Source organism: Petaurus breviceps, unplaced genomic scaffold (assembly GCF_028583685.1).
Source record: "Petaurus breviceps papuanus isolate PSGF00001 unplaced genomic scaffold, PetGlider_PUasm1.0 207, whole genome shotgun sequence".
Lineage (NCBI taxonomy): Eukaryota > Metazoa > Chordata > Mammalia > Diprotodontia > Petauridae > Petaurus > Petaurus breviceps.
Window position 1 is genome coordinate 35,899,987 of NW_027185850.1, and position 16,010 is coordinate 35,915,996.

At 39.3% G+C, this 16,010-nt stretch overlaps 1 pseudogene; it reads left to right on the top strand.

Moving 5' to 3' along the window:
- The first annotated feature begins 12,539 nt into the window (after positions 1 to 12,539).
- Positions 12,540 to 16,010, top strand: part of LOC138164856 (guanylate-binding protein 6-like) — a 7,131-nt pseudogene continuing 3,660 nt past the window's right edge.

Below are 16,010 nucleotides of genomic sequence, written 5' to 3' on the forward strand. Positions count from 1 at the left end.
AATCAGAGATACTGAGGAAAAATTAGAAAAAAAAATAAGACTAAACCAAGAAATTCAAGAAAATTATGAAAAGAAAATCAACCAACTTGAAGTAGAGAATCAAAAACTTAAGGAAGCAAATAATTCCTTGAAAACTAGAATTGGGCAAAGGGAAACTAATGACATTCTAAAACACCAAGAAATAATAAAACAAAATCAAAAGAATGAAAAAAATAGAAGAAAATGTGAAACATCTCATCAGAAAAACAAACAACTGATCTGGAGAAACAGATCAAGGAGAAATAATATAAGTATAGTTAGATTACCTGAAAGTTATGATAAAAAAAATCTTGATACAATATTACAAGAAATTGTCAAGGACAATTACCCTGAAGTTCTAGAATGAGAAAGCAAAAGAGAAATGGAAATAATCCACCAATTACCACCTGAAAGAGATCCCAGAAGGAAAACTTTCAGAATTGCCTTCAATTTTTTCATTCTTTTGGATTTGTTTTATAGTAACTTGATTTCTCATAAAGTCATTAGCTTCCAATTGCTCCAATCTAATTTTGAAGGAATTATTCTCTTCAGTGAGTTTTTGAAATTCCTTTTCCATCTGGCAAATTCAGCTTTTTAAGGCATTCTTCTCCTCATTGGCTTTTTGGGCCTCTTTTGCCATTTGAGTTAGTCTATTTTTTAAGGTGTTATTCTCTTCAGTATTTTGGGGTCTCCTTTAGCAGGCTCTTGACTCACTTTTCATGATTTTCTTGCATCATTTTCATTTCTCTTCCCAATTTTTTGTCTACTTCTCTTACTTGATTTTCAAAATCCTTCTTGAGCTTCTCCATGACCTGTGACCAGTTCATATTTTTCTTAGTAGCTTTTGATACAGGAGTTTTGACTTTGCCGTCTCTTTCTGGTTCTATGTTTTGATCTTGTCACCAAAGAATGATTCTATAGTTTGATTATATTTCCTCTGTTTGCTCATCTTGCTAGCCAATTACTTGACTTTTGAGCTCTTTGCCACAGTAGAACTCTGCTTCCAGAGTGGAGAATGCTGTGTCCCAAATTTCTGGGGTTTTGTGCAACTGTTTTCAGAGTTTCTTCCAGGCACCTGCCTCAGAAATTTGAGGAGGACAACCTCTTTACAACCACCACAAGCTCTGCCACACTAGCACTCCTCACCTGAGGACCACCACCCAAGGCTGAGACCCAGATCCAAGCAGGTCAAAGCAAGAGCAATTACCCTCTGAATGGTTGCTTGGTCTTCCTATGATCTGTAGGCCAAGAGCTCCAGAGGCAGGGATGTGGCAACAGCTGCAGCTGCCTCTACCATTCCAGGGATAGAGGCTGGACCAAGCTCTTCTCTCACCCAGTTCTAACAGAGTTTCCCATTAATCTTTTACTTTCTCTTTAACATTTATGGGTTGAGAAGTCTGGAAACCATCACAGCTGCCAATGAATCAGTCCCCTGAAGTCTGCTCCGGTCATTCTGTGCCACAGGTCTGTGCCAGCTCGGCTCATGTGGGACTACACTCTGCTCTCAGCTTGGTGAAATAGACCCTCAGGGGGCGGCCAGGTAGCACAGCAAGTAAGAGCACCGGCTCCAGTGTTGAGAAGACCTGGAGATCGAATCCCGGGCTCAGACACTTAGCACCCACCCAGAAACACCTGGCCGTGTAACCTTGAGCAAGTTACTTAACCCCAATTGCTTAGGGGCAGCCAGGTGGCTCAGCGAGTAAGAGCACCGGCTCCAGTGTTGGGACGACCTGGAGATCGAATCCCGGGCTCAGACACTCAGCACCACACCCAGAAATAACTGGCCGTGTAACCTTGAGCAAGTTACTTAACCACAATTGCTTAAAAAAAAAAAAGAAATAGACCCTCAGTGGGAAATTTGTTTCTTTCTGTCACTTTGTGGGTTATATAGCACTAAAACTTGTTTAGGGTCATTTTTTTTGCAGGTATTAGAGGTGTTTGGAGTGGGAGCTCAAGCAAGTTCCTGCTTTTAGTCCGCCATCCTGGCTCTGATCTGCCCCCCCCACCCCATATGCTATTATTTTCTACATTTTATAGATGACAAAATTGAGGTAGACAAAGGTTGAGAGATTTGCCCAGGGTCACACAACTACAAGGTTTCTGAAGCAGGATCTAAACTCAGATGTTTCTGATTCAAGTTCAGTAGTCCATATAAATACTACCTAGCTGCCTCTAGGGAGCTTTGATAATGTCTTACCAAAGAAACAAAAGGGAGAACACTGGGGAAGCAACTATATAGAAGTAAAGAACAACCTGGAATGATAATAGCAAAAATAATAATAGCTAAAAGAAAGCATTACCATAATATAAGCAAAACTTATTGGCCTTAATAACAGATTGATTATATAGAGATAACTTAAAGACTGAAAATCTCCCAGAAGACTATAATAAGTAAGAAACCCAGAAAACCATGATATAAGAAGTAATACAAGAAAAATGCCTAAAACTTAAGAAATCAGAAAACAAAATGCTAATCAAAAGAAGCCATAGATTACTTTGAGGACAAAAAAAATTTTGCAAATATCAAGACACAACATTTCACAATTCTAGTGACAAGCAACAATTCCTACAAGCAATCAGAAGGAAGACCTTCAAATATACAGGTGTGAAGTCAAACACAAACAGCTCTCCTGAGGACTGCTGCTGTGAGTAACTTTATTTTTTAATTTTTTTTCTGATTTTTTTTTTGGAGTGGGGGAAGGTAGGGCAATTGGGTTTAAGTGACTTGCCCAAGGTCACACAGTTAGTTTTGTGTTAAGTGTCTGAGGCCAGATTTGAGCTCAGGTCCTCCTGACTCTAGAGCTAGTGCCCTATTAATTGTACCACCTAGCCACCCCTTGTGAGTAACTTTAAAGTTCTGATCACATAATATAGTGAACTCTCTATTTATTCAACAGTGAATGAAAGCAAAACATTCACAGAAATCAAAATAAAACATTCACAGCAATATAACATAACAACTTATTACCAAAGTGGCCACATATTCTTAAATAAAAGATGTCATTCAGTAAGTCACAATCTAAATCAATCAATATAAAGTACCCATCTAAAGTTTTCTTTTATCTTGATTGGAGACTGGCTTTCAATCATCCTTAACTCAATCATCCTTAAGGAGTACAAAGTACAAAGTACAAAGGTCTCTCACCCCTAGGTCACATTGTCTCAATCTTGTCAGCCAGTACTAAGTATCCAAGTAAAAGATCTTTTCATCTTGACTGGAGGCTTACTTGCAAAGTCCATGGATCCTCTTCCATGCTCCTAGGTCTTGCCTGAATTCAGCTCCTGTTCTAGCTCCCCTTCCAGCTTGAAGCTCACAGTGACCAGTCCACCTCAAGCCCTTCACAGTTTCTGGGAAGACAAATAATGATATATATACACATGTATATATATATATATACACATATGTATATATACATATATACATACATATATATACATATACAGATATACAGATATACACACAGACACACACATTACTCCCCCCATCCTCTTAGCTTCTTTTCCTCACCTTTAAAACATGTTCAGGTCTCCCCATTCTAAAAAAAGTAGATGATGGTGGAAGACAGACAGTCTGGGAGTGAGTTAGGATCAAGCAAGGCACTTGCTTCTTCTCCTGACCTAGTGCCTCAGGAGGCATGTGAAAAGGAACAGACAGTAATAGGGAGTATCCAGATCTATAGTGTCTTCTGGGGAGAATTAGATTAATGAAAGAATAACCTCTCAAAAAAGGGATATTTACATCAAAGACAGCCATACCAGATCTCAAACTATAGTATAAAATAGCAGTCATCAAAACTATTTGGTAATAGCTAAGGAATAGAGTGGTGGATCAGTGGAATAGATTAGGTACACAAGACACAATAGTTAATGAGCATAGTAATTTAGTGTTTGATAAATACAAAGACCCCAGCTTCTGGAATAAGAACTCATTATTTGATGAAAAAAAATGCTGGGAAAACTGGAAAATAATACAGCAGAAACTAGGCATAGACCTACATCTCACACCATATACCAAGATGTCAAAATGGGTACATGATTTATGCATAAAGGGTGATGCCATAAGCAAATTAGGAGAGCAAGGAATAGTTCACCTGTCAGATCCATGGAGAAGGGAAGAATTCATGACTTAACAAGAGATAGAGACCTTTACAAAATGCAAAATGGATAATTTTGATTATATTAAAATTAAAAGTTTTAGCACAAACAAAAGCAATGCAACCAAGATTAGAGGGAAAGCAGTAAGCTGGGAATCACTCTTCAGAACAAGTATCTCTGATAAAGACTTCTTTTCTCAAATATATAGAGAACTGAGTCAAATTTATAAGAATATAATTCACCCCCCCCAATTGGTAAGTGGTCAAAGGATATGAACAGGCAGTTTTTAAATGAAGAAATCAAAGCTATCTATAGTTAAATGAAAAAAATGCTATAAATTATGATTGATTAAGAGATGCAAATTAAAACTACTTTAAGGTACAAACTCACACCTATCCAATTGACTAATATGACAGAAAATAAAAATGATAAATTTTGGAAAGAATGTGGGAAATTAGGACACTAACACTCTATTGGTGAAATTGTGAACTGATCCAACCATTCTGGAGAACAGTTTGTGGTTTTCTTGGCAGAGACACTGGAGTGATTTGCCATATTCTCTTCAGCTCATTTTACAGATGAGAAAACTGAGGCAAGTAGGGTTAAGGGACTTGCCCAGTATTTGAGGGCAGATTTGAATTCAGGTTTTCCTGACTCCAGGCCCAGCAATCTATCCACTGTGTCACCTAGCTTCCCTGAAGAACAACATACCCAAAGGAAAGGACAAGAACAGCAACATGCTCAATGAAGATCAAGAGAGCAATGCACCAGTACTACCTGAATTAGGACACTAATGGGAACTAGCAGAATTTCTTCAAATGAATTTTTGCTACATTTTTATCTTCCTCTATAAGGTAGACTGTTGGAAATTTGGTTGACTTGAATCAATTTACTAAATTTATTGATCAAATTTACTAAATTTATAAATTGACTCAGGTAGTATTGGCATGTTGATTATATTTTTGTTTCTTAAAAATATAATATCCAATTTTCCCCAATTATATGTAAAAACAATTTTAACTTTTTTTTTTCCAAATTTTGAGTTCCAAATTCTCTCCATCCCTTCTTTACTCCCCTCATTGAGAAGATAAGCAATTTTACATAGGTTAAACATGTGTCATAATACAAAATACATTTCCATGTAAGTCATGCTGTGAAAGAAAACACAAACAGAAAAAAAATAAGAAAAATAAGGAAAGTAAAGAAAAAGTATCTCTGATCTGCATTCAAGCTCTACCATTTCTTTCTCTGGAGATGAATAGCACTTTTTATCATAAGACCTTCAGAATTGTCTTAGATCATTTCATTGCTGGGAATAGCTATGCTATTTATAATAGATCATCATATAATATTGCTGTTACTATGAACTGGTGCTGCTTATTTCACTTTGCATCAGCTCATGTAAGTCTTTCCAGGTTTTTCTGAAATCATCCTGCTTGTCATTTCTTGTAGCACAGTAATATTTCATCACAATCATATACCACAACTTGTTCAGCCATTCTCCAATTGAAGGACATTCTAATAATTTCCAGTTCTTTGGCACCATTAAAAAACTTGCTATAAATAATTTTTGTACATATAGATCCTTTTTGTTTTTGTTTTTTATCTTCTTGGGATACAGACCCAGTAGTGGTATTACTGGATCAAAGAATGGTTGAATCATAATACAACTTCACCAACAGCACATTAGTGTTTTAATTTTTCCACATCCTTTTCTGTCATATTAGTCAATCTGATAGGTGTGGGGTGGTAGCTTAGAGTTGTTTTAATTTGCATTTCTCTACTCAGCAGTGATTTAGAGCATTTACTTATATGACTATAGATAGCTTTGATTACTTTGTCTGAAAACTGTCTGTTCATATCCTTTGACCATTGATAAATTGAGGAATGACTCTTGTTTCTATAAATTTGGCTCAGATTTCTATAAGTTTGAGAAATGAGGTCTTTATCAGAGAAACTTGCTGTAAAAATATTTTTACACTAATGATTACCAACTATGTATTTCCCTCCATCCTATTCCCCTCCCCCCCTCTTTCTCTCTCTCTCTCTCTCTCACACACACACACACACACACACACACACACATGTACACACCCCTCATCATCATCATCATTAGATCTTTGGGTTTAATGATTGGTCCTCTCCACACATCTCTACAAAGATGATTCCTAGATCTATATATCCAGCTCTGTTCTCTCAACTTACCTTTTGCCCCATCATGAACTTCCTAATGGACATTTCAAACTGGATATGTTCATCTCAAGCTTAGTAGGTTCAAAACTAAACTTATCTTCCCCTCCCCACCTAAGCCACTGTTATTTTGAATTTTACTATTTCTTCCAAGGGCACTGCCACCCTTTAGTCAACCAAATTCACAACCCCTGAGCCACATTGAATCTGACTTCACAGTTTCATTGTCTTGGGTGATTCCCACTACTAGCATATTCTCCCAGTTCCTAATGGTAAGTATTAATTATGGCAGATCAATCAAATGTACGCTTCTTGGAGTGAAATGGCAGTACACATTATCATTCCTTAAAGCCTCTCTTTTATATATTCTGTAACTTGGTTCTTGAATAGCACAATACTCAACTAATAACAATTTGTTGTTTAGTTATTTTTCAATCATATCTCACTCATTGTAGCTCCATGTGGGGTTTTCTTGGCAAAGGTACTGGAATGTGGGTGTGGCTAGGTGACGCAGTGAATAGAGCACTGGCCCTGGAGTCAGGAGGACCTGAGTTCAAATCCAACCTTAGACATTTAACACTTACTAGCCATGTGACCTTGGGCAAGTCACTTAACCCCAATTGCCCTGCTTTCCCCCCTCCAAAAAACAAAACAAAACAAAGGTACTAGAATGGTTTGCCATTTCCTTTTCTAGCTCATTTTACAGATGAGGAAACTCAGGCAAACAGGGTTAAGTGACTTGCCCAGAGTCACACAGCTACTAAGTATCTGAGGTGAAATTTGAAATCAGGAAAATGAGTCTTCTTGAGTACAGGTCCAACACTCTATCCACTTTGTCACCTAGCTTCCCAAATATGAGGCATACTGTTTTGTGAATTTTGAGGTTCAGATCGTTACCACAAACGACACAGTCTTAAGAAGGGAAGGAGTTTTATTATATGGGGCAAGGAAGCTTAAATCGGCATCAGCAATACAATATTCCTAGCACAATTAAAGCAATACTAGAAATACAATGATTATAATAATTAGGATAGAGGAAGAAGAAAAAGAAAACATCACCACATGGGGGAGCACCATCTCTAGTCAGTTTCGCTGGAGGAGTCCAGTTTCTCCAGTCTGAGAACCGGAAAATCCCGGGCGAATCGTCATTCCCCACGGGTGAGACTCAAATCTTTGGGTCTCGGGCTAGGGTTTTTAAGGGCTGAGAACAAAGAAGGCACGCAGCCAACTATAGTTGGTAGACTCATCGTTTACGTGTCTTCTGTTTTTCATATTTCATTCATGTTTTGACAATTTGGAATAGGAACAATCTGATGGTCGTTAGCAGATGTTGCAACCTTGAAAGCAGAACAGACTGGTTGCTGATAAGACCAGCAAGCACACGGAGGGGAGTAACCAAGTCTCCTCCAGGTGCTTTCTATCTTCGGGAGTGACTAGTTCCCGGCTCTGGCCTAAAGCTGTTTCCTGCGGCTTGTTTTTAAGGGATCATCAAGGGGACAAGTTCTCATAAGAGACCGAATTAACTTACAAAATATGATTTTCCTATTTCACATACACTTCCACAATTACATAAAACATCCATGGGAAAAATTGTCTCAAACACAAAATAACAGTGGGAAGGGGAAGGCAATAAGCATTTATATAATACCTCCTATGTGCCATGCACTGTGCAGTGTTCTTTACAAATATCTCCTATGAGCTTCACAACAACTCTGGCAGGTACGTGCTATTAATTATCCTTACTTTACAGCTGAGAAAAGAGTTGTTTTAGACTTAACGTTTTTGTTGTTGTTCAGTTTTTTTCAGTCATGTATAACTTTTCATGACTCCCTTTAAAGGTATTTTTGTTTTGCTTTGCTTTGTTTTGTTTTTGGCAAAGATACTGGAGTGGTTTGCCATTTCTTTCTTCAGTTTATTTTACAGATGAGGATTTGAGGCAAATAAGGCTATGTGACTTGCACAGGGTCACACAGCTAGTAAGTGATGAAGATGAATCTTCCTGATTCCAAGCCCAGGGCTTGATGCACTATGGTGTCACCTAGCTGCTGATTTGATTTGGGGCTCTCCCTCTTATGATTATATTTGAGTTTCCTTTTGAGAAATGTTTTTTGGGATGGACTTTTTAAGGCGTTGTTTTTGGAGAAACACTTTTCCAGCTTGAGTCAACTTAGGGGGTCAAAGGAGAAATCTCTGCCACTGGAGTGGTAGCTGACCTGAAGGGCATGTGGAGGCAATACCAGATGTGAGACTTGGTGGCTATAGTAGCAATAGCAGTTTTGGAAGCTCTCAACCCAGAGACAGCAAGGGATTTGGGTGGATGGTTAGAAAGAAATTAGAGGGAACTCATGTAAAAGCACTGGCCACAGGAAAAGGTCCTGTTTGGAAACTTGGTTGCCCATAGAAACTTCAAGGTCACAGTTCTAAGGCAGAAAGGAACACTTTTGTTCACAAGGGAGCAAGGAAACTTGGGAACATTTGGGATTATAGTTAATCAGGGTTCTTCTTTGATAAGGATTACAGTGAAGACCAAGAGAATAGTGACCATAATGCACACTACCTTGAAAGTACCAAAAACATCTAAACTGCCAGAACTAGCTCTAAAAACAATGGTGCAAAAAAAAAACCCTCAAAGCTTGATGCAATGCCTTCCCACTCCAGATGAGTAGAAACCAATTTTAAAATGCAAGCAGTAGAATAGGAAAGAGGGCAAACAACAAAAAAAGAGCCTGATCATAAAAAAGATAATGGTGATAGGGAAGATTAAGAGAGAAACTCAAAAAAATGATTTTAAAAACTACAAGTAAAGCAAAGTCTCAAAGAAAAAAATGCAGATGCAACACAATCTCAACAAGAATACCTGGAAGAGCTAAAATAATTGTAAAAATCAAATAACAGTGATAGAGGAAAAGATGTGAAAAGGAATTAGAGCAATGCAAAAAAAACTCCATTACTAAAACACAACAGTTTAGTAAATGAGGAATAAAAATATTACCCCCCCCCCAATTAACCCTTAGAAAACAGGATTGGCCAAATGAGAAAAGAGGTACAAAATTCCAATGAAGAAAAGAATGCCTTAAAAAGGAGAATTGGCTAAATGGTAAAATATATGCAAAAACTCCTAATGAAAATATTTCCTACAAAGCAGAATTAGTCAGGTGGAAAAAGAAGTACAAAAATTCATGGAAGAAAATGATTCCTTAAAAATTAAAATTGGGCAAGGGAAAGCTCATGACTCCATGAGAAAGCAAGAAATAATAAAACAAAGACAAAAGAATGAAAAAATAAAAGAAAATGTGAAATATCTCCTTGGAGGGGGGGGTAACAATTGACTTGAAAAACAGATCAAGGACAGATAATTTAAGAATTATTCTCTACCTGAAAGTCATGATCAAAAAAGACCATACATGTCATATTTCAAGAATTTATAAAGGAAAACTGGCCCAATATATCAGAACTAGAAAGTAAAATAGAAATTTAAATAATCCACCAACAACCTCCTGAAAGAAATTAGAAAATGAAAAGTCCCAGAAATATTATAGTCAAATTATATAGGTCCAAAGTCAAAGAGAAAATGCGTAAAGCATCTGGAAGCAACTATTCAGCTATCATGGGTCACAGTCAAGATCACACAAGATTTAGCAACCATCACATTAAAGGAGCAGAGGGCTTAGAATATGATATTCTGAAAGGCAAAGGAACTAGGATTATAAACAAGAATGATATACAAGGAAAACTGTGTAATTTTTCAGGAAAAAAAGAATATTTGATAAAGTAGAGGACTTCCAAGTATTCCTTACCAGAGCTGAATAGAAAATTTGACATTCAAACACAAAACTCTATAGAAGTATAAAAGGGTAAACATGAAAGAGAAATCATAAGGGACTTGATAAGGTTAAACTGTTTTTATTCCTGTAAGGGAAGATGGTAAATGTAATTCTTAAGAACTTTATCAGTGCTAGGGCAGTTAGAAAGATTCTAACTAGGCCAAGGAAACAAATGTAAGTCAAGCTTTTTTATTTGAGGTAATCAATATACTGATTTCATCCTTTGTGATCATTCACAGATCATCCTTGTCTGACTAAGAATTTTTTCATAGATATGGCTGTGAAAAGTACCTGCTATGGTTTACTTCCAATTTTTTTCTTACCCATGTGGACATAGCTTATTGTAGAATAGGGTATACTTTGCTGATCTAAACTAGACCTATACTACCCTTTTTCTGACTGTTCTGATTTCCGCAGAAGACTTTATGGGTTCCCGGCACACAGTCAGTGATGAAGAAATCCCCAAAGACTGTCTAGCTGATAGAACAAAGGAAGGTTTCAATACACAATAGCATCAGCGAGTCAGATTATCCCCAGCTGAAATAGCCACTTGTGCTCAGTGAGCTGAGAATGGATCTATAGCCAGTCAGACCTCAGATATGACCTCAACTCTCAGTGAGAAGGTCTGGAGACAGAGGCAGAGATCCAAAGGAAAGCTTATCATCAAGAGGATGGTAATATTTCTTCAGGTACGCCAGGCTCTTCTGAGCAGCCCTGCAGAGATTACTGAAATGCCCAATTCCCCAAGGTGCTTTTCCAATGCTGACATATTCCTTTTCATTATCTGGTCTCCATGATTCTCTCAGGTGAGAAATTTCTGTCCATTGACTTGGTCAGGTATTTTTTTGTTTTGTTGTAGAGTTGTTTCAGTTATGTCCAACTCTTCACAGCCCCATTTGGAGTTTTCTTGGCAAAGATACTGGAGTGGTTTGCCAATTGCTTTTCCAACTGATTTTACAGATGAGGAAAATGAGGCAATGTAATGGCAATGGGATTTGAAGATCTTCCATGCCCCTTGTATTGGCAGGCTAACAGATACTTAGCACTTAGTTTCAAGTTCATAATTATGTCAAGTATTAAGGCCCAGAATTTGTGAATCCCACAGTGGGATGAACTTGCTGATGTAGCAGGAAGGGGTGAGGCAGGGAGGAGCTAATAAGATGCCCATTCTAGAGAGGGAAGAGATTTTGAGAACAGAACTTGTGGTGGCAGAACTTCTGAGAGCCAGCCAGAACTTCTGATGAAGACTTTTGCTGAGAACTGCCAGGAACAAGAACTGCTGGGAGCTGAAACTGCTAGGAGTGAGCAGTGTGGAGGCTGAGCAGCTACCATGACTGAGGACAGGAGGGTCTTTGCCTGAGGGAGTCTGTTTTGTTTTAAAGGCTTGGGAATGTGGGTGTTCACTGCATTAACTACGTGTACCAACTTCATGGCTACTGTAATGACTTTGAGTTTCTGGTTTTGGTAGGTTAAGTGACTTGCGTAGGCTCACAAATTCAGGTTGTGTCAGAAATAGTATTTAATCTGTGTCTTCTTGACCCTCAAACCAACTGTCTATCCATTCTTCCATGATGGCAATGATCGAGTGCAATGCCATGCCACAGTCAAACAAAAGAGCTCCTCAGTGAGCACAAATTGAAAGGACAAATAGGAGTCAGGAAAGGAAATTATGGCAATAATTAGAAACCCCAGGGTGGGGTGGAGAGAAGGGAAGGATGAACAGAAATCACCCCAAAGTCTCTCAGGCAACATTAAAAAGGGACTGGCAGCAGGCACTAATAATTTAAAAAAAAACTTTCTCAAAGTATTTGCCCCAGACACTGTCCCATGTTATTCTTCCCTCACACCAAAGCATGACCATAGCCACTGTGAACCTGGACCAACATAATGCAGAGGGACATGATTATTGCAGCAGGTAGAATTTTCTAGGGTGGGACTTTCAAGACTGGGAATATTTTTCCTATGTGACAGCCCTAGGGATCAAGAATGAACTGACAGGACATCTGGTTAAGGCAGCTCAGTGGTGCAGTGGATAGGGAGCTGGGCCAGGAGTCAGAAAGACCTGTGTTTAAACCCAGAAACTGTCCACCTCAGTTTCCTCATCTGTAAGAATGGGGATAATAAGTGTACTTACCCCCCAAACTTATCATGAGGATGGATGATATTTGTAAAATGCTTTGTAATTCTTAAGACATTATATAAAGGTAAGTATTATCATTGCCATTTCTATTATCAACATTATTATCTGCCATTGCCAGTTTGCTGTTCTTAAAAATAGAAATGACAAGTGCAGAGCATTCTTCTTTTTTGCTGTTACTGATATCTGACTCCCCAGGCAGTCTCAGTTGAGGATTAAGTGAACTCTGCATCTTGATTTCTGCCCAAGAGGCTCCTCTGCATTTACAGGTGACCATGGAATCAGCAGTGCCCATGGAGTCCCCCATATGTCTGGTAGAAAACAGGAATGGAGAGCTAACGGTAAACCAGCAAGCCTTACAGATTCTTATTTCCATTACCAAGCCTGTGGTGGTGGTAGCTCTTGTTGGCCTGTACCGCACTGAAAAATCCTACCTGATGAACAGGCTGGCAGGAAAGAACACAGGTAAGTGGAGTCCTAGCTTCCAGGAGTCTAATTTTGGAGGCTATTATGCCACAGGGTTAGAGTTGCTACAAGGCATGTGTGAGACCTAATGAAGGTTTAAAAGTTGGCCCCTGGTTTACTATTACCTTCCAGTCAGTCTATAAGCATTTATTAAGTGCCTACTTTGTGCTAGAAACTCTGCTAAGTGTTGAGGATACAATAAAAAAGGACAATTCAATTCCTGCTCTGAAAGAGCTCACAATACAACGAGGGAGAAAACATGCAAACAACTGTGTACAAATGAGATCTGTAGGAGATACAATGGAGATAATCATTAGATGAAAGGCACTAGCACTAAGGCAATCCAGAAAAGTTTCTCACTTAAGTTTATCTGAAAATGGAAAGGAAAAGGAAGCCCAAAGGCAGAGATGAGGAGGGGGAGCATCACAGGCAGGAGAGACTGAGTCAGGTGATGGAGTGTCCACCAAAGGCTTAGATTTTACTCTGTAATACTTGTGGATTAAGTTACCCCACAACAAATATCTGATCATGACATAGACTCAAATGCTCTTGCATTAAAAATGTTTGCATTTCTTTAAAAATAGAAAAAAAAAGTCCTGTCCCTGTTTGCCGTCCCCTGGCTGCTTCTCTCCTAATGGCTGTCTCTTACCTACTGCTCACCCTGAATCCACACAGGATTATTGCCTCCACTTTACATTATCTTAGTCCGAGAATGTGGTTGTCAGTTAGTCCTGTGATTAATCTGATCAGCCAGATAATAAGAGTGAAACATTTTCATCATCATGATTATTCTCATAGGATCATCAGCTGAGAGAAGGGAGGGATTGTAGAGGACATCTAATTCAACCTCCCTCTTTTTTTTAATAATTGAGGAAACTGAACCCCAGAGAGTTGTTATTGTTTGTTTTACATCCTTCATTTTTGAAGAGGCCCAATTATATCATGCAGTGAATTCTTGACTGGAGCATGAATTGAACTTAAGTGAGACAGAGTTGTATTAAATAATTAGCCTCACTCTCTCTTCCAGAATCATTTGTGTCCAGTGTTGAGACAAAATTCAGGATGACTGGCAATGGGCTGGGATGCACTTTGCTGCCCTTGATGTCTCTGACATCTGACCAAACTATAAGAGTTCCACAACACCAGCTTCAGTTGCCTTCATGGACACTGGAACACATTGTTTTCCTTCACCCATTCCTCCTAGGAAGTCTCACATGCCTGGAGTAGACATCCCCTTAACTTACTGACAGATTTGAGGCCTCTCAGTCACCCTGCACCTCATTTAACCCATCTGCTGAGATGGTTTTACTGGAGTGTGACTGCTGGGCATTCTAAAGCTTTTTGGAGCCACAGGTGAGAACTGGGTGGCAGGTGGATACCAAGGGTGGAGGAGCAGCCCTGGAAATGTGTCAGCAAGCCCTGCCATAAGAGGGGCTTGTGCTCCCAGAACACCCCTACACACACCCAGAGAGTCAGAGTGATTTCCCAGTGTCACACAGGGAGTAAACAACAGAGGCAAGATTAGAACCCAAGTCCTGTTGCTCTAGAATCAGGGCTTTCTGCACTATTTCTGCACATTGTGAAATGTATTGCTTACTGACATAAACTGATGCATGAGTCCTGAACAATATTAACAACTTTACCTTTAGAATCTCCTCACCTCCCTTTCTTCATCTTAATGAATGCATTTATTAAGTACTAAATGCCACTGATGCCAATATAGAATCAAGATAGCCCCAACTCTCAAGTTCATATTCTGATGAAGAGTTAACACACTGAGAAGGTTTCAGCTTCTCATCATGTGGGAAAGCTCATTGGTCCTAAGGGCTCAGAAGGAAGGCAGAGAGTGATGCATCTTCTTCCTTATCTCTTCCATTGATTAAAACCACTCATGTAGAACCATTGGTCAGTTCCAAGGATTTTGATGATGAGGATATTGTTTTGTGGGTCTTTACTTGCTGTGGCTACTGAAGAAATGGAGGATTGGGGAAGAAATACAGAGTCAGTAGACAGATCAAAGGGGGTTGTTCCCCTGGACCATGGCTGCCTAGTGCAGGCTGGATTTAGAACTGGTGGCCAGAGTGAAAGGAATGCTATTGTTTTCAAGGCTCTGGGCATACTTGCTGCAAATGAAGGACAATTGTTTAACTATTGGTGGTGATGTTGGTAGGGAAGGTGGAACCTTTCCATAAAGGGGCTACTCCCTAGGATGATGGTTGCAGGGGCCAGGCTGGAAGCAAGCCTGTTCGCTGAAGTTAGAAGTTGAGGGTGCCCCTCCTTGTCATGTGTTTGGGATCTGAGGGCTCTGAGCCAGCTCCATCAAGGTCTGAGGGGAGGGGAGATCAAAAAGGAGGTGGTGATTTGATCCTCCTGGCATATTTTGACTTTTACTCAGGATGCCTAATGGATTCATTGAGACTGCATTTCCAGCCCTGTGAGGGACAGCAGTGGTTTTAGTAGCAGTAAGAACGGAGGGCCTGTTCTCTACAGAGAGAGGTGCATTCCAGGTTTTTAGATTTGTGGGCCAGACTGCTAGGAGGGCTAATGATATGGGGCAGAGGTGCGGAACCTGCAGCCTTGAGGTCACATGTGGCCCTCTAGGTGCTCAAGTGTGGCCCTTTGACTGAATCCAAACTTCTCAGAATAAATCCTTTTATTAAGGGGATTTGTCAGACTCTAGGGCAGGCTGCTGTTCATAGGCCTCCTGGCTTACCCAAATATGGCAACTGTTCAGTAATTGTTAGTGATGGTAGCTGGGATGATGGGCCCCCTCACTTCATCTTGAAATAAGGCAAAGTCCCTGAGTTTCATGATTCTACATATGAATTAAGACATGTATGTATGTAGGTGTAGGTGTTTATATATATATATGTATGTGTATACACACACACACACACACACACACACACATATATATATACACAAACACACACATAGAACACATATTACCCTTGACCCATACCAGCTGACTTTCCACTTCTGGATTTCTCTCTGGAAATACGGCAGTTCCCTAATGTCAGGAATCTCTCCTAGAACACCAATTGTATTGTTTTCTTCCCTGGAAACTCTCCCAGTACCTCACATCTGTCTAAAATGCTTCATGATGTATGTAAAGACCTTTGACTGGTTCCTCCACACAGTGGGTAGGCATTCCCACACCAGCATTCCTCTGTAAGGGGTCAAACCAACAATCACTGGGTACCTCTGGTTTTTTACATTCAAATCATTCTAACAGATAAGTTTACAAGGCTCCCCTAGGTCCATTCCTGCTTTGCTGTTGG